At 36.7% G+C, this 22,515-nt stretch overlaps 1 protein-coding gene across 4 annotated transcripts in view; it reads left to right on the top strand.

Annotated features, from left to right (window-relative positions):
• Window positions 1–22,515, top strand: part of Dys (Dystrophin) — a 932,899-nt gene that overhangs the window by 589,257 nt on the left and 321,127 nt on the right. The window lies entirely within an intron of this gene.

Here is a 22,515-nt window from a genome sequence, read left to right as displayed (position 1 = left end):
GGGAGATCATGGGAAGTAAAACTTTTTTTTTTATCCCCAAAAGATCGCTGATAGTTCCACCTTGGGGATGAGCGTGTATTGTAATACTATTCTGGGACTTCTATAAATCAAACGAAATGGCGAATATTGTGCGCTTGAAAGATTGCTGTATCTCCATTTGATGTTGTAACTAACACTTTGTAGTGTCTCTTTTATTTATTTATATGTTGTACTAATATTTCATTATTTATTCTCCTTAGGCACTGTACTTTTTATACTAAACTGCTCATTATATGTGATTATTTTTCGCTTTACGTAAAGCCATAATAGGAATTATGTACAAACTCTTCTCCTTTTGTCCAACAATAAATTACGAGATAGGGTCAGTAAATCATATAAGGAATAAAGAAGTAAGCAGGAGAAATGACCTAAACATGGCATTTATTTCTCAACATACTGTAATTACAAAAGCATTTGTACACTTTTCCCCATCACTTCATCAAATTTGAGGAACCCGATGCGTAAAAAGATGTCTGCCGTTGTAACCTGCATCATTTTGAACGTGTATCATTTCAAACTTCCGCATCTTCGGAAATAGAATCGTGGAATGAATCTTGGGTTTCCCACGCCAATACAGTGGAATTATTTTGGTTTACTCAAAAAATTTTTAAAGGTGCGCCGGCATCATTGAAGGTAAGTGACCGTTTTCTGGGACTGTCATAGGATTTCTCTTGTGCATTTTTAAAAGCCTGGATATACCGTGGATGCTGCATCTTATTTCACACTTCAGAGAACTTAAGGAGAGATCCATTTGAAAAAAAAAAATAAAACACACCACTATTGCACAACGGAAGGCCGCTCATAGCTCGTGAAACTCAAGAGGCCATTAAGGAGGGAACATTTTGGTCATCCTAATTTCTGTTTTTTTTTTTTTTTTTTTTTTTTGGTCCATTTAAAAGAGCAAACGTTTTGCTGACGATGGAAGTTGAAAACGATGCACACTGTTGCTTCTTTCCCCCCCCCATAAAAAAACCTCGAACACCTGCATGTTTCACAGAATCTTTTATTGATACAATATTTAATGACATAGTTCTTGGCGGTATTTTGGTCTTTTCCTCCTTCATCAAAGCGATCAACTGAGCTATTGATCGTGGATGTGTTAGCTTGGCCGAAGCGGACCATAGGTCATCCCAAAGGTGTTCAGTGGAGTTAAGGTTTAAGTTCTAACCAGGCCAGCTAATATATAGATTTTGTGCAAGCTACAGGCTGTGCTGTGAGAGATGATGTATTGTCATGTTGAAACCGAAAAGCTGCACCATACTACAACCACAGTTTAGAAAGAGCAGAATTTTATAGAATGTCAGTATTCCGCATCGATTTTTCTGTATTTCTTTATGTATTCTGTTTGTTTCCTTTTTTCTCGCCACTCTTTTCCCATCTTACTTTGTGACGTATTGATTCTCCCTGGTAATTATTTATTCATTGTAGTATGAAAATAGTCGGCAAATAACTACAGATCGAGCTCTAAATTTGACTTGTGTGAGATGGAAACGTTAAACTTAAGCGGGCTATAAGAAACGTTTGTGAAAATTCTTCACATATGTGACAGTAGAGGGAAAGGGACGGCCCATATTAAACCGCTACAGAATAGCAGTAATTGAATACATCAATTTTTTGTGAACATTCGTATGCGAGCGTTCTTTTTTACAGCCTGAACAAAATGGTTCAGTTAATACTTACTGGGAATTGAGCAATTTTTTGATAACTGAAAAGGGACCGCATGAGAGATTATTGCGCTTAAATTGTATCAGAGGCTGACGGGATTCGTCAAGTTATATTAAAGGACATCACCAGATGGTCCAAGGAACCATTAGCTGTAATAATAACGGCGTCCTCAATCTGCTGACACGTCCCTAGAGATCGGAGAGGTACAAATGCTTCTCTTATCCATAAAGGTGGTTCCGAGGGTGAATTGGATAATTATAAACCTGTAAGTTTAACTTCAGTGTCAAGGAAAATTGTGGACTCCAAGGTTAACCATGGAGCGCAGGGTCATATGGACAGTGATGAAATTGTTAAGGGGAGAGATCTTGCCAATCTCCTGTGAGGTTAATTAAAGAATAGCACATCACTAAGTGTACAGAATTAAGTTTAATTAAAAATGATTGGTACTTGCGTTACAGTTAGTAATGTAGTGGTAAAAATCATAGTTAGGAGAACACTGGAGTCGAAATACCAGCGGTATAAATCGATTCATTATGTTTGGAATGCACATGTGTTTTGCTAGATAGCTAGTAGTTCTAAAAATTGCCTGATCACGTCTGTCTTTTTGATTTGAATTAACTATAGTATTCGTCGCTGGGAGTTTACATTTCTCAAAATCAATAAAATCTTGGCTGTATGCTTGTGATTATGTAACCTCTTAGAATGCTCGTCTGTGGTGTACAGAAAATCTCCATGAAGTACGTGAAACTTCCCTACACTCTCTGAAGATTGGAGTGTGTCATGCAGTGATCCACTGCAGGCTTTTTCGCAGTGGGTCATCATCAAGTCGCTTGATGTGAATCTGTGGTACATGAGATCGCTAATTTCAAAATAAATTTCCACCACGTCGCTAGGTTTGTCACCATTAGACGACTTCTTTTTGTGGGACTGTGTCAACAATAATCCACCACTGCGTCAGAATTGAAAAGCGACATCAATCTGTAGTGATCATTTACAACATTTTGGTGATAAAGTAACTTTAGAGAATAAAGAATGTTGCTTATAAATTTTATGTCTCTAGCACTGTTTTGCTCGAAGTTATTCGCATTTTCAGGGGTTCTCATTTAAAATTATCACCCGTTCATGTATCAGTGAGCCACATAAAACATACATATGTATGTTTTATGTGGTTAATTTTAATTACACATCGAAATATTGATATTAATGATAATTTAAGATTTTTTTTTGCCACAGTATAAAGTTAATTAAGATTAATAACAACGAACTACAGTCGCGGATCGATTCTTGATGTGAGATTGTTACTTATTGGATGTTTTCGAATTATTTCCTTCGTTGTGCTGTGGTTCCTTTTCGCATACCTCTAACTAGTGGACATAAGCGCTTTCTTGCTTGCCTTCCGAATCTTATAAATTCTGTATCCCTGTCCACATATAATTACTGCTACCTGAAGATTTTGAGTGATACACGAAGCAGACTTCGCGGGTTCTAGATGACATTGTCAAGTCAGCTAAGAAAAACACTTTTCTTTAAAGTTTAAAGCTCAGCGTTATAGCTCCGTCTGTTCACTAGAATTTCGTGCATTGCGTTTATCGATGAGGATAACTTTATTTGGCTTACTTTGCTCTTTAGTAACATTAAATCAATTCATCAACGCGTTCGATTCGTTCGCTTGTGATATGGTTGAAGGTGAGAACTCTCATTTAAAATCGACACGTATTTCAAAATTTCTTAACCTGCCAACATTTTATTGTTTTTATCATTTAACGCAGACAGCAGCAGCCCATAAATTGGACATTTTTTGTCACCCATCTGTGAGATTCCTGTTGATACGAGATAGGGTTCGTACGCTTGTGTGGTACAGAGAAAGAGATCGGTACGAAACGTTACTTTTCATTTTTCTTCTTCTTCTCGGTGGCCACACCCCCCTTTTGCAAATGGTGGGGCTGTTTCCGTCGTTTCCATAGCAACGCGGCTTGTCGCTATCTCCACAGGATTCTCTATGCTGCCTGGTGCTTCACCACTACGATGGGTCTCGCTCGTACGCTGCTGCTGCCGCCACTGTCGCCGTAGCTGCTGCTGCTGTTAGCTCACTATTGATTGGCCGTCTTTTTCTCCTCTCTCGCCTTGCCGTCGCACCCTTGGTCGGATCCATTTCGAAGTTACTGGTATCCAGAGGGTCTCTACTTGTCTACATCGGCCGGAACCGAGTCTTCTTGTGGGTGGGGGTGTGTGGGGAGTCGGAGCTGGTCACAAGTCTCTTCTCTCCCAAGGAAAACGTCTCGTGCTGCAAGCCTCCATGTCTTATCAAGACCGGCGAGCTGACGGGAGCCCGACGTCTGGTCTGTGGCTGCTGTCTACTGAACCAGCGCCTCGCTGTACCCGACTGCCGTAAGTGAGGTTCTTTGCCTATCGTTGTTGTGCTTGTAATCATTCACGTATTATTTTTTGCCCTCAAATGTAGTAGGCATGGACCGCACGTTATACTTGCTTGTTTTGCGAAGACTGACAAGTGATTTGCTACTTGTTTGTTCTGATACGTTGCTCCTTTTCCCCTGCGTGTGCATGATCACTGCAGTTTATTCATTTCGCAGCGACTATAAATTTTCTTTGTTGGAAGGTACCATTTACAAAGGGTTAATCCTAACTTAAGGAACACCCTGCATCGTACATATGTCATAAGACAAAGACATTGAAGGAAAGTTTATTAAAATAAAAAAGGGGGGAAAATAGACTGCCATTCATACGTCTTTGATGCCTCATAAGAAGAGCTAATTTATAAATATATTAATTTCTAAATAAATATATATTAAATCGTAAAGGAATACATGCTCTTAGGCCTGCTCATTATATATATATATTATTTTTCTTTTTTTGGTATGAATGTCTTAAGTAAAACAGTGTCCAATGCTCTGTGCAAAGATTGTGGGTTCAAGAGTATTCTGGGAAATCCCATATACCGTAATTTTGCTTTGATCGGTCTCTCCGAATCACACGTCCAATCCTTCAGGTGTTCAGATAATTTGAGAGAGTAATTTTTCGAGAGATCAACAGACTCCAAGCCATCTAAATTTGATTGGTTCTCAAGTATTTGTGATTTCGTATTTGGACAAGTCTTATATTAACATTTTTTTTTGAACGTTGGATTGCAGCCAACAAAATCATATGTGATACAGTTTCATAATTTATTAATTAATTCTTTAAAACATCGTATATTTTCCAAAAACTGTTGGAATGTGTGATGCCAGTTCTGTCTTTCCGAAAATATCTTTTTTGTAATGGTTTTAATACCAACGCACCACGCCCTCTATTATTCTCCTTTATGGATTCTAGGAAAACCATTAAAAAAAGCAGTCGTTTTGAACTAAATACAGTGTTTATTAATTTATTTTACGACATTCGATGTATCTCCATTCCTAATATTGAATGCTTAATTTAATATTATTATTAAATATTTGTGATACTTTGATCAAAGTAACAACATAAGTGGAGAAATCAAAATCACGTTCAAATTGTATTCAAATAATACCGCATGGAATTAGCGTAATAATAATGTATTTATATTTAATAGCATTTTTTAGATAAATAAAATCTGTCCGTTTTATATATTATTCTTGAAGACATTAATTAGTTTAAGTTGGAATAAATATTGAAATTGAATAATCTGACTGAAATTTAATCGTATATTCCGATTTATTTTGGGGTGGGAGTTATATCGGATTGTGCACTTCGAAATTAATATCAAAGAAAATGATAATACTGATATTTACCATTTTGTTTCACTTATTTCACGTTAGTGAAATAACAGAAATACATTTAAACTGTTTATTATTTATTACAGCCGACGTTTCAAGAATAATTGTATATATCTGTCATCAGAGGATTTGTTTGAAGAAAAATACTGTAAATACTATTACTATCGATGCATTTCGTGGTGAAGATAACGTTCTGTTATACTACGGTCAGAGGAATTTATAATGAATAATTTTGAATAATTGAATACAAATTGTTAACCGTATTTAGCAGATAAGCGGGCTTGAACCACATTCTGCACCAATTCGCTTACCATCGTTGGAAGACGTTTTTGTTTTCTTTTCTAATTTTGCATTAATACTATTCCCTATTATTACAGAGGGGAAAAAGATTTTTTTTTTTTTTTTCTCTAATAGTGCAGATCTTGGTTTCTTTATATGAAGTGATGCAATTCCGAGGCAACTCGTTGGGGAGATGGCGAGAGCGATGTACGGCACCATTATAGAAAGAAACTGTTCCTTTTGCACCCGATCAGTTTCAAAAGTTCGCCGACCTCATTCTCTGCATTTTCCCAAATAGTTATAGAATATTCTGGAAATATTTCAGAAAGTTTGGCCTTTGAGGAAAGTTTGAAAAAAGTTTCCCCAATAAAAGTCTTGTTGAATTTCTTCGCAATATTTATTACATACATAAACCAAAGTATATATCGTATATAAAAAAAAAATAATAATAATAAAAAAAAAACTTTGAAATCTTCAAACACAAATTCTCTGATCGCAGGAATATATAATTATTTTGAAAACATCAATTGTAACAAATAGTTTTTCTAATGCGCCATCTCCTGGTTATTATTCCAAGAAGTTGTAGTGCCAACTTGTGCGATGGTTTTGAACAATCTCTTAAGAATAATAGGTAGTGAAGGGCAAAGGGGAGGGGACTTTTGCCCTTGCTACTTCTCTGATAACAGTTTTGTAATTATTAACATATATGCTTGCTTCTTTCATTATTGTGAGAACTTCATAATGGATGACATACGAAGTTTATCTTCTCTGTATTGCTATTTGTGTTTAAGTAGGGCCGAAACTATTAGCAATATTTGGTGAATAATTCCTCTTTTTGTGTTTTAGACATTGATTGATTGTGGCTAGACCAAATACTATCGTGCGTAGGGACCAGGGGTCAGAAAGCATTGGCCCTTTTAAACGGCAGGCGTATTCAATGTTTTGGTTTGGCAGCTCAAGTTCTTTCGCTGTCACAGAGGAGGTGGTGAAACTGGGAGAAAGGAAGTGAACTCGTGAGGACGGGGAACGTGGAATTTTATTTGGTCTGTTGTGTTTTTTGTGAACAACACAGGAAGAGTTTCTGTAGCAGATTCTGTATAAATAGTTTGTAAAACTATGAAAGGAATTTTAGTACACATTACTCCGAGGATGCAATATTTATTTCATTTGCATGGATGTTACAATAAATTGAGTCATTATGGGACTTTAAAGTAAAATATCATTTTAAATATCTTATGTATGAAAAATATATAATATTGTATTTTATATAATATATATAATGTAATATTGTATATTTTAAATAATAATATTATGAAAGTAGTAATTACAGTGGATAATTCTATTTACGTTTATTTTTAATACAACTCGAACCCATCTTTGTGGAAAAACCTATAATTGTGTTCGTTAAGTGTTTTCTTTCAAGAAATCTGTTGGGCATCTTTCATCGAAAAATTTTAATTAGAAGAAAATCAGTGTAATAGAAGCGAACATCATTGCGTGAGGCAAAGAGAACCATTAATTTATCTGTCAAAGATTTAATGGTAGTTTTGTCTATTAATAGCAGCTGTAAAAATGAAGCGATAATAAACAGCAAGAGGACTTTTGAATTTTGCCTTAGTTTGAGGTTAAATCCTGTCTGGTATCCTTAAAACATGGAAGTGAACGAACCACAAACATTTACTTAATTTGTTGGATGCCTCCTCCCCCCCTCTCCCCTTTATTGATCTTTTAACAAGCTACTGATTCCGTCCAATCATGCAGAATTATCAGCATGTTAACGTTTTAATATTTCTTCTCTCTCTCTGTTGTAAATACGCTATTATATTCTTATAATTTACAATATCTATCGCACTATTAGTAATATGCGCCATCTTAGAAAAAAAAAAAGGAAATATGTATGTATACATTTGTGTTTATTATTATTAAGGACGTAAACTTCATTATGCATTAAAGAATTCAATAGTTTTTCACATTAACGTGACACAGAATGCAATAAATATTTGCAGAGGTATAATTTATTATAACAATAATGTGTAAGCGGTGTGATGAGACTGTTCTTGGCCCAATTTTTGTGGCCACGAAAGACATATTTCTCAGCTGATTGTGTGCAGAACTTTGCCTGGTCTTTCTGTGTGACCCTAAATGAGACTTCGCATTTAATATGACTACAAGAAAATATAAAAATATCATAACAAAAAAATGATTGAACATGAGGTTCAAAATTTAACACTCAGGTAGATTGGCCGGTTGTCTTGTGGTCAACTCATGATTAAACAGCCGCGGAAATATCTGAAACCAGTTGGGCTGTAACATCCACAAAACAGTCCAAATGATATTCACTAACAATGACCAGGAACAACAAAGTCACCAGAATCCCTTATATGGGAAGTAAAGACTTGATTTCAGTCTCGCATGGGATGAGTTGTTATTGGAAGGTCTAACCTTCCAATAATGCCTAGATGCTCACTAACTGGACAACCTCATCAGAACCGCTAAAATAGAAGGGAGACGACCCCCAGCACCCCTGTTGGCCATGTTTAACAATTTAAACAGCTTAAGACGTTTCCAGCAGACATCATACTCAAACAGTCTGGGAATCGATCTACGCAATTTCTTGTTATAATTCTAGGAAAGCTTATCCACACAGGACCGCCAGCCTCCGAAAATTCCTCAAGATCCATGAAGAGGACCCAATTCTAGACTTGAGAGGTGGAGTCGGAACCTTTCGGTATCCTCAGTTGTTTAGGATCATCCAAACGCGCGTTCTCTGAAATATATTGTAAGATGCAACCTGTCATGCACCCCCCTCCCCTTCTTTCTATCACATTGTCTGGAAGCTGAACTGACTAAGAACTTCAGTGCTCAGAAATTACAAATACTCCAACCTCTCGGGTAAGAAGCCTTCTGTATATTGATTTACTATAAATTGTTCTCTTAACAGCAATAGAAAGAAAAATCATATCATTCAAATTCTAATGTCCCCACCCCTCCGAATGAGAATACAGTTCGTAAATCCAGATCCAAATGTTAACTCCTATAACATACCAACTTTCGTATGACGACCAAGGGAGGACCAACCGAAGAATGCAATTATGATTACAGACCCCCAAAATTCATCTGCCGGAAGGCATACATATAATTCTAAGCTTGCTGTTTACACTCTGAGTGAAATCTATATAAGTTGGTGGGTGCTGTCATAAGCTTGTGCTAATTAACCTGTGATTTAATAATAAACCTGTCGTAACCATAATTTTGTGTAGCTTGGTGAGGTGTACAAAGCAGCTAAGGCTGCGCGGCATCAATGTATTGGGTCTGTAATTGCATGTATTTTCAGTTGGTTTGCTATTTTGCTAGACGAAAAACCCGAGTTTCCGGAGGGAAAAAATTATGTAACTCTCATCCACTGCTGAACTAACTCGGCCAGGTTGGGGGAGGAATGCCTATAAAAATTCCTCGCATTGACAGGATTCTAACTCGGATATTTTCCACCCGGTGTGGGAGGAAAAGGTCTTAATTCGAATCCCGTTACTTTCCCAGCCGATAGCCAATATAGGGATGTGGACGAAATTTGTTTTTGGCTGATAAACAGATCTTAATAAAATGAAACGGTGTAGTGAGAGTTCATCGGTTGGAAATTTTTAGTTTGTTTAGATCCGAAAGGAAGTTTTATTTGTCCTTGAATTAATCAATGTCGGTTTCATTTGCATCCTCCTTGCTAGTGTATTGTAGTTTTTCTACTTGTTTTGAGAAGTCTTAGTTCAAATACCCTTGGAGATGGGATTCTTAAAGGCTTCTTTAATTGAGGGATGTAGTTAGTCGGTCTTCTGCGGAGGGAGTGGAATTTTTGTATGATTTATGTCGAGTTTCTTTGCTCGCTCAGCATTCAGTCAGTTTCTAAGCATACTTGTATAGTCACATTATAGGCTGGCGTTTCGTAAGAACTGGTGCCCTAAGCACTGCTGTAGATTATGCACCAAAAACTTTGTTTATATTTATCTATTTCCTATATGTATTTTGTTGTTGAGTCCAACAGTGCTCTTGGTTTTCTCTAGTGTTGAATTCAGTAGTGTCATTGGGTTTATACCTCAGAAGCTTGTTAAAGTAAAGCACCACATTTCCGTAATCAGCAAGAATTAGATGATTTAGTGAGGGACTTGGGTCTAACCAAATCCAATGCAAAAGCTCCTGATATCTCGTTTGAAAAGAGTGAAAGACTTCCACATACCGAAATGACATGTCATTTACGCACATTTTTACAGTGCTGCGGAATTCCTGTGGTATTATTTGATTTTATTGGTGTTTGAAGAAATTGGTATTAGTCGCAATCCAGAAGAAGCGTGGCGTCTTTTACAGTACAAGTAAAAGCTGTGTTGCTTCACAACAGGGGTATGCGCCGATCGATTTTCGTTGCGCGTTTTGTTCTTATTAAAGAAGATTACGGAAATGTGAGTATGTATTAGAGAAGATAAAGTATGACCACTTTAAATGGGATGTCGTGGGAAATTCAAGATGCTTGAGTTCCTTTTAGGTTTGTAAGATGGTTTTGCTAAGTTTCCTTTCGTCTCTGCTTCTGGGAAAGCAGATAGCAGATCAGCACTACAGGAGAAGAGAATGGTCCGCGAATTGAGTTGCAGCCTGATTCAGACAGTGTAGTAAACAATCCCTAGGTTCCAAAAAAACCCAAAAGTCTTTTCGCTTCCACTACTCCATATAAACTGGAACTGGTCAAACAGTTTGTTAGACTGTTTGATCAGTCTGTCCAAAATTGCCTGATGCAAAAGTGACATATTTATTAGTCCACAAGTTAAGCGGATGTTGGTGTCACAATAACTGGAAGACAAAAATGACTAATACAGCTGACCGAATTCCAGTCAGTAGTTTCTTCTTTTATGAATGGATTTCTTAGTAACATTAAGATGAAAATTACAAAGAACTAGTTGACAGGTTCATATATAGAATGTCAATCAAGCTTCATTACTTGCAGATTCACCTTAATTTTTTTCAGGCCAAGTCTGGGCAGTGTTAAAGAAGAGCATTGGGTAGAATTCACCAAGGAAGGTGGGATGGAGCTGTGATAGGCTATTGGATTTGGTTCTTGGTTTGGAAGGATTACTCTGCCAAAAAAAGACAGACGTTCAAATGCACGTGTCCAAGGAAAATTCTGTACGGATGTTAAACATTGTTAACTTATTATTCTTTCTCTCCATTTGACTAACCATTGACGATATGCAAAAACTGAGGTCATAATCAGCATACCCATATTCATAAATAAGCAAGAAATGCAGATATATATATATATATTCTTTTTGAGATTTTGTTACAGTAGAGGAAGACACCAAGTGTGCGTACGAGCTAGTTTTCATTTCAAGGCTGAACGGATTGTTGAATACTTGCTGTTTGTTTTGATATTGGCGTGGAATGCATGCCCTTTGAACACGTTCCATTTGTCTATTCCTACAAGCGTGAAGTTAGTCGTATCATTTCTAGTGGTTCAGGTGTAGTTTCCATTGATATTAGATATAGATGATTTATTTCTTTTCAGTTCCCGCAAGTAATCAGAGGCTTAAGATCCAAATAATTTAACATTTGCGTCATCCACATAGTAATTTAACTTCACATCTGCATTAGTAAAAAGATTAGTACCTGATTGAATGATACACAGTGGCAGGTCATTTATAAAATACAGGAACAGAGTACCCAGTGTAGATCTTTGAGGAACTCTCCTCCCAGGTCTCTAGACATTAATAACACCTTGTTGAGAGATACCCAGTGATTCCTATCTGTGTGGTAATCTATTAATCATCGTTGAAAGGGCTGCGGGATTGCTTTTCCATTCAACTTCTTTCTTCATCTTCTTATCCATATAAAAACTGCCTTTTTGTTTTTGATGAAATATGATTTAGTGGTATTTATTATGTATCGTTTAATCAATATTTGTTAGTGGCACAGTTTAAACAGACGGTAAAACAACAGGGGTTCCGTTCCCTTGCCTTTTGATTACAACACTGAGGGCAGTTTTGGTATTTCATTTTTTTGACGGAGAGTACAGTGGTCATAACATTTCATTCCTCTTGAAAAAATGTTTGGTTGAAATCGATAACCATATCAAAGCCATTCAGATGAAATGAAAATGGGTTTCGTCAGTTGTGTGTGTGTATACCTTGAGGGATTTCATCCAGTATCTTGCACGGTATAGTTGTTATGAGGGAGTTTCGTCAGTAACTATCTTGCACAGTATAGTTTTTATGAAGTTACCACCAAGGAGTAGTCTTATTCCTCTAAGACTGAGTTGACACCAAAAACGATGTACATATTTGTAAATATGCATAATTAAAGGTGGGGGCATCTTTTTAGAAAGACCTGTATGGATTTAAAGGTGATTTTTTTAAGGGAGATCTACAAACACAGCAAATTACAAGTTTATTTCTGATTCAAAATAAACGAATCTTAGAGGATACTTGGTGATGCTGTAGTTTGCGTGGATGTTTGTTTTCTTGTGGGATCGGGTTCGAATCGTTGAAGGCAGAGAAGACAAAATATGACTCGAGAAGGCTTTTTGATATTCGTTTTCTTAAAATTAAGGTATAAACGGGAGGAAAAATATTGCATTAAGTGCTATACGCTGTTCAAGTGGAACGTACCGGCCCTAGTTAATTTAATGCCTGCAAGCTATTCTGCCCACTCCTATACAGCACGAGGTTCTTTTGGAAGGAGGGATTATTATGTTATATAATTTTTTTCTCAGTATAAGTAGGAGTACTTGTATCGTACGAGTGGCTTTCTGATAATGTACGATGCAAGGGATAAAAATAATGCAATGACTGATTACTTCAGTTTTATAATGCTTTAACGAGCACTTCTAAGCATGTCTTAACTTTCCAGATAACTAGTCTGTTACTGTCAGGCGTTTTGTAACGTTCTGCTTTAGATAACGCATTTTTATACTTTGATTAATCGTTATTAGGGGAACCTTTTTTTGGAGGGGGCTGGCGGTCACAGTTTTTCTGCTGCGGGCATTCTGATAATTACTCTCTTCCTTACGACGCGTAACAGGAGTTCACAAAGGGATCGTTGTAATTGATAGCGTTTAGCTGGGGGTGTCGAAGGTGAGAGTGATGAACATTAAACTGACAGGCAGGTACTTATTGGACCAGTTGAGGAAAGGTTTGCGAACTAATCCAATTCGTTATGAAATTTCGTGCAGGTGGAAGGAAGCATTATAACTACGAGTAATTTAATATAATGGTACAGCGTTACACTTTCGACATAAATGGATTTTCCTCTCATAATAAGTTTAAATATTTAATTACCGTAATACTACTATGAAAGCCAGTATTGTAGCTCGAAGGGAGATATTAAACATTGTCCATAAATTAAACTGAAATAGCATATACAATATCTTTTAAAAGGAAGTTAATTCATCCTCTTGAGATAATTTTAAATATACGTCTTACTGCGTGTTTTTCGTTTTATTTTTGTAGAGAATTATTGTGCTTTATTAAAAACTGTTACAGGCAATAAAGATCTTTGTTATCGCCGAATAAAATTGCTCCTACATTTTATGATTATTTTCTTTACTATGAAGTTTAAACTAACGATCCTTTTGTCTTCTATAGTGGGATTTCGATCATCGAACTTCGATTATACGAAACCAATAAAGGAACTGGTATATACGTAGTTCCACCCATATGTGCTGCGCTTATACGTAGTGCATTCAAAGGGCACGCTGGTATTTAAATTGTTTGCGCTACGGACAGAAGGTTTCGTGGGGCGTTGACATTAATCTTGATGCGCACGCATGCCAAGTGGGAACTAGCTCGACCACTTCACTCGTGTGTCACAGCTGAGTGATTGAGCTGTGTCGCAGTTTGAACAGCGTGCTAACATAAAGTTCTTTAAACCTGGGAAAAGTGCTACAGAGACGCTGCTGCAAGCATTACAGAAAGTTTATGGAGCTGATTCTTTGAAGAAAATGGCAGTTTACGAGTTGCTTAATCGGTTTAAAAACGGACAGGAAACATTGGTAGATCAACCTCGCAGTAGACGCCCTTCGGGTTCACGAAACGACGAAAATATCACGAAAGTAAAGGATCGCGCAAAATGATAGGTGAGTGACTGTAGTTGAGATTGCTCATGAAGTTGGATTGTTCATTATACAAATCCTGACGCAAGAGTTAAGGATACGTCGCTTGTGTGTGCAAAGTTTGTTCCACGATTGCTGTCGGACGATGAAAAAAAAAAAAAAAAAAAAACGTAAGATCAGAGCGTCCTAAAAAAAAAAGTGGTCATTGGGGATGAGAGTTGGGTATTTGCATACGACCCCCAGGCCAAGGTGGAATCAACCGAATGACACACAGAAATGTCCCCACGGCCTGAGAAGTCTCGTGTAACAAAATCCAATATCAGAGTCATGCTGATCGTTTTTTTTTCTTTTTTTCGACAATGAGGGAATAGTGCACAACGAATTTGTGACTAGGGGGAGAAGCATTACTGCTGCTTACTACGTTCCAACATTATTGTAGTTGAGGTTTTGACACGTTTTCGTGAGAAGCGAGGCGAAGACGACCTGAAAGTGGAAGAATGGTTGGATCCTGCACCATGACAATGTGCCCAGTCACACGGCGATGGCAGCTCAGCAGTTCTTGGCTCCGAAAAGGCATCACAGTCGTGCATCAGCCTCCCTGCTCCCCCTACCTTGCACTTTCTGACTTCTGGCTGTTCCCTAAACTGAAAATAGGGCTTCGGGTTTGTCGTTTCGCTATAATGGATGACATCAAAGAGAACGCCGAAGCTTAGGAAGACCGTTATAGCTAGTGTGTTTGTGTGCATGCGCAGAAGGAAGGCAATTTGAAGGTTAGTAAGCCTAACTGTTCATTCAAACTTTAAGAGTAAAATTCCGGGAAATTTTTGAATGTACCTCGTATATCAGTTTATTAACAACGGTTAAAATATTTTAACAGTAAAATTAATTTGACTTACATCTCTTAACACTTGCTTCTCATTTGGATTTACTTTCGTTTAGTAGCGTCAGGTAGAACAACTGAAAACTGTCATGTTTGCATATTTATGCTATTATATTGTGGTAGATGACTTTCATCAACCGGTGAAATACCACCACTTTGCTTATTGGAGGCTTGAAGTGGTGAAACCCATGTTAAGTCTCTAGAGCAAAGTTTCCGGAACCCCCCTCCCCCCATACTTCTCCTTCAACCCATGCACGGTACTAAGTACTATAGGTTTTCATAAAAAATATATATATATTACAGTAAACTCTTTAAAATCAATCCTCCCCTCGGGAATTGAGTGGTGCACGATTTTAAAATTATCCATATTTTAGAGAAGTGTACCTGGTTGAGCAGTTTTGAGAAAGCACATTTCAGTAAATATTAAGCACAAACTGAACTTAATTACATCTGCAAACATTTACATGTATAATGACTATTTTGTCTTTTCATCTGTTCTTGCTTGTGTGAATAATGCAACGGTTTCAGTTATCGCAGCAGAACAAATTTGCCCTTGCAATGAGGTGCATTAGTATTGCACTACTTTCAACAGATAGTTTTACTATATTACAACTTTGAAAATCAATTTCGTACAGCAGCTCACATCGAACAACTTCTTTACAACTGTTTTGTTACTAGAGACCACCAGACCACTTGCTATTTAATGAGAAGCCAGATAGTCCCGAAACAGGCTGTCATAGCAGCCTCATCTTTTAAACAAATGATCACTTAACCTATCGGCGAGCTGTGTTTGATAGTGCAATACCAGGGCAACTCGTTGCAAAGGGAATTTTTTTTCTGCCGCGGAATTAAATTATGCAGTTTAAATTCTGCTGGCTGGTTCTTATAAAGAAAGAAATGTCGCTTATTTTGAATGGATTCTTAAAGGCAGTGCGATTATTCAAACACGGAAATATTATAAAGGGTGAATTGGGGGAATCCCTGGAACCCGCCCAACATAAGACAAGTGCGATTATAAATACGAGTGTCGGATTGGTTTCTTAATATTTCCGGAATTGTAAAATGTTGATTTTATTTTTTTATAAATATGTCAGATTTTAAAGTATTCCGGATTCAAATACTAAATTTTACAGCTTAATATATACTTTATTTATCGGGTGGTAATGTTTGTTGACGTTCGGAATTCTGTTTTCATGAAACTTGAGATCGAGAATTTTGCTCTTGTGGTAAATTGATTTTTCAATTCATTCAGTATCGGTTCTTTTTTGCAACGTGGCGAAGCTGATATTGTCGAAAGAAAAGTTGACGATTGGGTACAGATAAAAAAACGTTTATACTGTCTGATCTTTTTATAGTAAAAAATAATTATGTTACTTTTCTCCTCTGTTTTTAGAAAATATCTCTTAAGTGTAGTGTATACCATTTTTGACTTCCGACAATACCATATAAGTGCCCTTCACCTAGTTGGAAAACCACGGGCTTAACAAGGTTGTCATTGTATTGCAAGCACCAGAAATTGGAAACGCGTGGAGTGTAAAATTTCTGTTTTCTTACCAATTACTGTACTTTAGTATTTGACGTCATAATCATGTAAATCTTTAATAAAATAAGTAACTCTATACGTTTTCCTAGTTTACTTATTATAGAAATTTAGTTTTGTCGTAATGTGCTCATTATCAGTTACAAGTTGCCATTGATTTCCTCTAATATCCAAATTGTTTAATCGCTAATGAATTCAACTGCTATTTGACCACCAGTTTAATTAGATAATAGCTAAATATTTGATACCTACGTTTTCAGGCCATAATAAATAGAAAATTTCCAATGAGCTCTAACCAGTATTGGTTGAACATGATTTAGTTAAAGCAGAGTTCGTGTTTATTACAACTCGTAAAACTCCAGCCTTTGGTTTAAACGATCGATAAAGATTTTCAAAACAATATCGGGAATTTCCTTCCTTGAATACGATGGGTATAAAAGATTAAGAGGAATTTTATCACTAAAACAAAAAAAAGTGGAATTGACTTTTCACTGAGCGACTCGATTTTATTTTTGGTTTTGAATTATACACAGTGGGACATAGAAATGTTGCTACTGCCCTGTTAAAGTCTTTGAGAACGTTCCACGTGCGTGTGTGTAAATAACGCAGACCATTTTCTCCCTTTATAGAAGGTACCAGATTTAAAATTTACGGACCCCAGTGGTGTAATTCCAAAGTGGAACCTTTCTTACACGCCTCATATCGATCAGATGTCTTTGTTGCCCCATTGTGACATTGTCATGGACGGTTTTGTTGTTGAGTTTTACCTTTTCTTCTGCAGTATTTTTCCCCTCAGCCTCTTCCTTGCTCCTTAACGAAACTTCCCTGCTACTTTCCTCCATTACCGCTTTAATGCCTTTTTTCTTCTTCTCCATCACATTAATATTTTATTGTGGACTAACATTTCCTCTGTTATTCACATAATTCCGATGCGCATTACCGAAAGTTAATTAAAATCATAAATATGGATTTTTCTTCTTTATTCTCTCTTATAACAATCGTTTAAGTTTCATTTCTGAGAACAGTTTTCAATGTTAAACGTTGCATACCAAATTGGTATCTGCGTGTTAGTTTAAATTACATCTTTATTCCGTCTTAATTAAAAGGTAGAGGAGAAAATCAAATTTGATAATATAAAAAGTTTCTGCACAAAACGGCAGTTTCTAATCTTTTTATACTGCATTGCTCTGTTTTTTCTTTTCTCCCACCGCTTTAGCTATATTTTATACCATATCGGGCAGAAATTTATTTTTTATTACCAAAAAAAGTTACTCTGAATTCGTTCACCGAATTTCACAGGCAAAATAAATAATTTTCTGGTGGTTGAATCAATAGAGGATCTCATTGTTAATAAATAATTCTTTTAAGTTTAATATTAATGAGTTTTCTGCTTTAAATAGAACCGAACGACTTCATGCAACTTTTCAAATAAGCAGCAGAATCAAAAACTTCCGTAACTGGAGACGGCCATCGATTACCCAGTGTTCAAATTCTCTGTGAGAACAACAGTAATTTTTTTTCCATAGAAATTTGGCGGACCTGTACTTTTTTTTTTTAAGGCTAATTCGGAATGTGCAGACTTTTTTTTTTTTACCTTATAGGGATTAGTGTTACTGTATTATTTAATAAAAATAACTAATTACCCCTGAATAACTAGGCTGTGTGCATAATCAACGAAAAACGGATTTGAGGTTTACTATATTTTGGTTTTTACTTGTTCAGATTTTGGTCTAACTGTTCATATTAGTTGGACTCCTGATTTAGGAGTCTGGAGTCAATAGCTTTTCTAGGTCCTACTGTTTGTAGAACAGATGGGTGTTGGGGTTTCAACCCCCAACACCCATCTGTTCTACAAACAGTAGGTAATGTTGGGGGTTTCAACCCCCAACACCCACATTATTACCTGTATGTCACAATCTTGATGGAAAACCTCCCAGACAGGTCAGTCACTCGGAGTTAACTGCACGAGTTAATTGTTACGTATTAGTAAACTGGTGTGCTTTTTTTTTTTTTTTTTTGGGCTAAAAATCAGGTGATCAGGACAAGATATATACTCATATATTCTGTACTAATTGTGCTCTCATGTCAGAGGCTGAGGTTGAGTCTGCGCGGGTAGAGAGAGAGACAGAGAGTGTGATTATAATCAATGTACCGGTTGGAAAAAGGCCCGTGTTCTAAACCACGTCAGTGATACTAAGAACTTTTGTGGGCTTTTTTTTTTTTTTTCCCCACTCCGTGGCTAAGTAGTTAGTCGGTCTCAGGCGTGGCTAACAAGGTTCCACTCCTCAGAAAGTTGGGCTCGAGTTTTTCGTCCAGCAAGACAGGCAAATTGACCAGAGAACAGACGCAATTTACCAACATAAATATACATTAGTTTTCGGGTGGCCCTAATATGACATTTTTTATATATATTTTTAATCTGTTCCTCCAGGAACCCGTTCATTAGAAGGTGCAGATGACCTAATGGAAACAATCCATACTAGCTCTGAATTACAATACTAATGCCCAGACCCGAATAAGCTTCATATTATAACTAAAAGTGAATTAAACGATGTTATGGTTATTTAAATCTAAGGCAGAAGCAGAGCTTTGGGGATGTAGGTTTGGGGGGGGGGTGTTAAGCGGAAGGAATACCATACAATTTACTGAATAAAGATACAACCATATTTGTATTTCGTAAACGATAAAAAGAGCTTTCTTCATATGAAATATGGAAGATTCACTTCGTTACTGTAGTGATAATGATGGACTGTTTGATACCCTTGGAAGAGAATATAAACTATAAAAATGAAGGCTTTTAATCGACTCTTCGAAATTAAGTTTAAAAGCTGTGTTCTTCCACAATGGAAACATCCATCCATAGAAATAGGTCAGCTGTAGCAGCCACTGAAAGCTCCAGGTCCTAATGGTATTTTTCCATTTATTCGCAAAACCTGTACTCCTGAGCTTACTCGTGTTCTGTGTCGCTTTTTGCTCTTTCTTATTCCAATTATATTTTGCCTTTGCTTGCAAATTTTCTCATATCTAGCCCGTTCCTAAAAAGGATGATAATCCCTCCCGTCCAGCCATCATCCCATTTACTTCTGCTCTTTCCAAAGTAATCCATTAATCGCCTATTCTTGAACTATCTCGAAAGCTTCCGTCTGATCAGTGATCGCCAATACGGATTCTGTGGTGTCGATCCATTGGTAATACTTTGGATTATCTTACGATTGTTACCTATATGGAAAAGTTTGGTGACACCCAAGCAGTCTTCGCTCTTGACATTTCTAAGGTTTTTAATCGTGTTTGATATAAAGGGCTTCTTAACAAGCTTGCACTTTACGGAATGTCGACTGTTTGCAGTTGGGTATCCAGTTTTCTCTCTGACCGCTTCCTGCGAGTGATTGTAGATTGCGCTCTATCTTCTAACCTCTCCACTAATGCAGGTGTTCCGCAAGGTTCAGTTTTTTCCCACTCTTTTCCTCTTGTATATTAACGACCTTCTGTTGATCAGAAATCCTATCCACACTTTTGATGATGATAGCACATTGCATTCAACCTTCCAGTTTGAGAAACCTTGCCCTGCGCAAACACCTTTAACTTCTCGAATATCCACTACGAATTCCTTAAATGTTGATCTCCCGCTAATTCTCCAGTGGGGCATAGATAACTTAGTTGATTTCAGGCCTTCTAAAACTTCGTCCTGTCTTATATCTTGTAAAAAAGGATTCTTCTGCTCCTATGCTTATCTTCTGTGACACTCCGATTTCTGGGCAAGATCATATATCTTTATTGGGGATTACTCTGACTTCTAATTTATCTTGGCACAAGCACATTACAAATATTGCTTCCTCTGCGTCTAAAAACTGGGTTTTCTCTTTTGCTCTTAACTTTACTTTTCTTCCAAACTGTACAAATCGCAAATCTGCCCTACCATGAAATATTGTTCCCACATATGGGAGGACGGTTCCCCAAAACTTTTTTTTAAGCTTCTGCACTCATTAAAAAAAAAAAAGGGAATTCAGGCTAATTAATGATCTATCTCTTACAAAGTTTCTCCATTCTCTCTCTTTCATAGACGTTCTGTTCTTGCTTCATTCGTTTTCTGTAGATTCTTCCATTGGCACTGTGTTTCTGAATTCTGGGTCCTGTATCCTCCAAACTAGTCCGAAAACGTGCCACAACCCATCAACACTTATTTACAGTCCAACTTAACTCACAGGGCCAACTTTTCTTCTTTCTTATTTATTTATTCAACTTCTGTTTTCTGGAACAACTTTCCTTCACACGTATCTCCTGAAAATTACAATCTACAGAAATTCGAGTGTAATGTCAACAAGTGTCTTCTTCTGTGTTCCCAACCTTCATCCCACGCACGGTACGAAGTACAGTGCTATAGGTTCAAATCCCTTTCGTGTTTTGGGGTTTCATTAATAAAATAATAATTGGTCTTGTTAACCACCTGAAAGAATTCTACGAGAACATGGAACCTCTCATGGTACAATACGATAAATACAAGTGACGCAACTTCGGAGATTTCAGAATTATCGGGATCCTTTTTTAGTCGTACAATCCAGCTATACAAAATATTGTTTTTTGTGCTAATAGGACAGTCGAGCGAAAACTATACATTACGAAATTAAGATTTAGTTCCGTGGCATGAGTCTTGCACGTGGGAATAAAAACGCAATCTATAAGTTCATATATAAAGTGAGATCTAATGAGGAATTTCGTAAATCAGTGGCTAGGAATAGATGGCTTTCAATTTTTAAAACTAAAATTTCCTATCATTAGTGATGCCAAAGACGATGAATTCGTCGGACCCGAAGTGAACGTTGTGAAAGGTGTTAAATCCTTTGGAATTGGAATCTTTTTAATCCTTCAGGAAAGTTTGTGAACATTTTTTTTTGGACAACAACAGAGCAGATAACTATAAAAGGGGGAAAAAATCTTTGCTGAGAATTATTACAAACGCTAAAAAAAAAAAAAAAAAAAAATATATATATATATATATATATCGGTTGCAGTCTGTCTCCACAAATATACTTCCTCCATTTTCAATTAGTCATTATCCTGGATTACGTTGGACACGTTGATGAAGAACACTGTAAAGTTGTTTTTATGAAAGCATTGATACCATGGAGAAATGTTACCAAGGAAGGCGGATGCCTAGTATGCTGGCACTATTGCTGGGTTTTTATCGAAAGGCTCCTGATCAATACAAGAGAAAAAACGAACGAAAAAAATACTGTATTTCCGCGCCATTTGTAATATTTTTTTAAATTTCCATCGAAAAGTTCAGTAAGTGTAATCGATGTTCATATTTAAATCTGTGGGTGTCTAGTACCCATAGATATGTCATCGACATCTGAATTCAAACTAGATTCAGCTCATCAAAATCCATAAGATTTGCCATATTTCGGGAAGAAAATAATTGGAAGCCTAAATTTGTTGTCCAGTTTTCAGTATATTGTTACTTGACCAACCATCAAGGTTTTGCGTTACCTTCCGGGAAAGAGACTTTATACAGTATTTTCCTGATAATGTAGATTTTTTTAAAGTCTTTTATGAACTGTCCACATAATCAAGCAGCTTTGTGGAGACGAACCTATTACCGAGGCTCAAGAATGGTTTCGGCCCTTCAAGAAAGGCCAGTTACCAGAAGTTGATATCCGATTTCTAGCAATGCACCATTGTTAGTAATTAGAGTAAATAATGCACTTAGCCAAGTCCATTTTAAGCTATTAATTAGTACGGTAATTATCATTTAGTATCATAATATCAGACTATTAAGCAAAATTTCCTCTAGTTATTTAAAATATTGTGTTCTTCTCTTTGTAGAGGAAAGGCACACTGTATTATTAGTTGATTGCGCGACTGTGGAATGAATTACCAGCATTTTGTTATTGTATACTTAGGAAAGAAAGTCGGCGAGCGGAGTCTGGGCAGTGAATTCCTTTAAATATTATCAAAACAGAATTATCTGGAATTTTACACGATTTGCCTTTATCTATTCAAATATTTTAAATTCGATAGAATAGAGGAGAAAGATAAACAGAAACAATTCTGATCCATGCGCCAGTAAAGGAACCCATTGCCTTCTTGAAAAAAATTGAAAGAACGGTATTGTGCATGATGCATCAAGAAATGGTAGGCAACGGCTCCTAATGAGACAGCTAACTAATATTGAAGAAATTGCTTCGATATTAGAAAATTTCGTTCAATGCATGTTATTCCACAGGGCAAGCGTTAAGGTTACATCTCTACAAAATCAAACTTTTTAATCAGTAACTGA

The sequence above is a fragment of the Mastigoproctus giganteus genome, chromosome 8 (assembly GCF_048544385.1).
Source record: "Mastigoproctus giganteus isolate SK-2022 chromosome 8, ASM4854438v1, whole genome shotgun sequence".
Taxonomy (NCBI): Eukaryota; Metazoa; Arthropoda; class Arachnida; order Uropygi; family Thelyphonidae; genus Mastigoproctus; species Mastigoproctus giganteus.
This window is presented reverse-complemented; position numbering and strand designations above follow the sequence as displayed.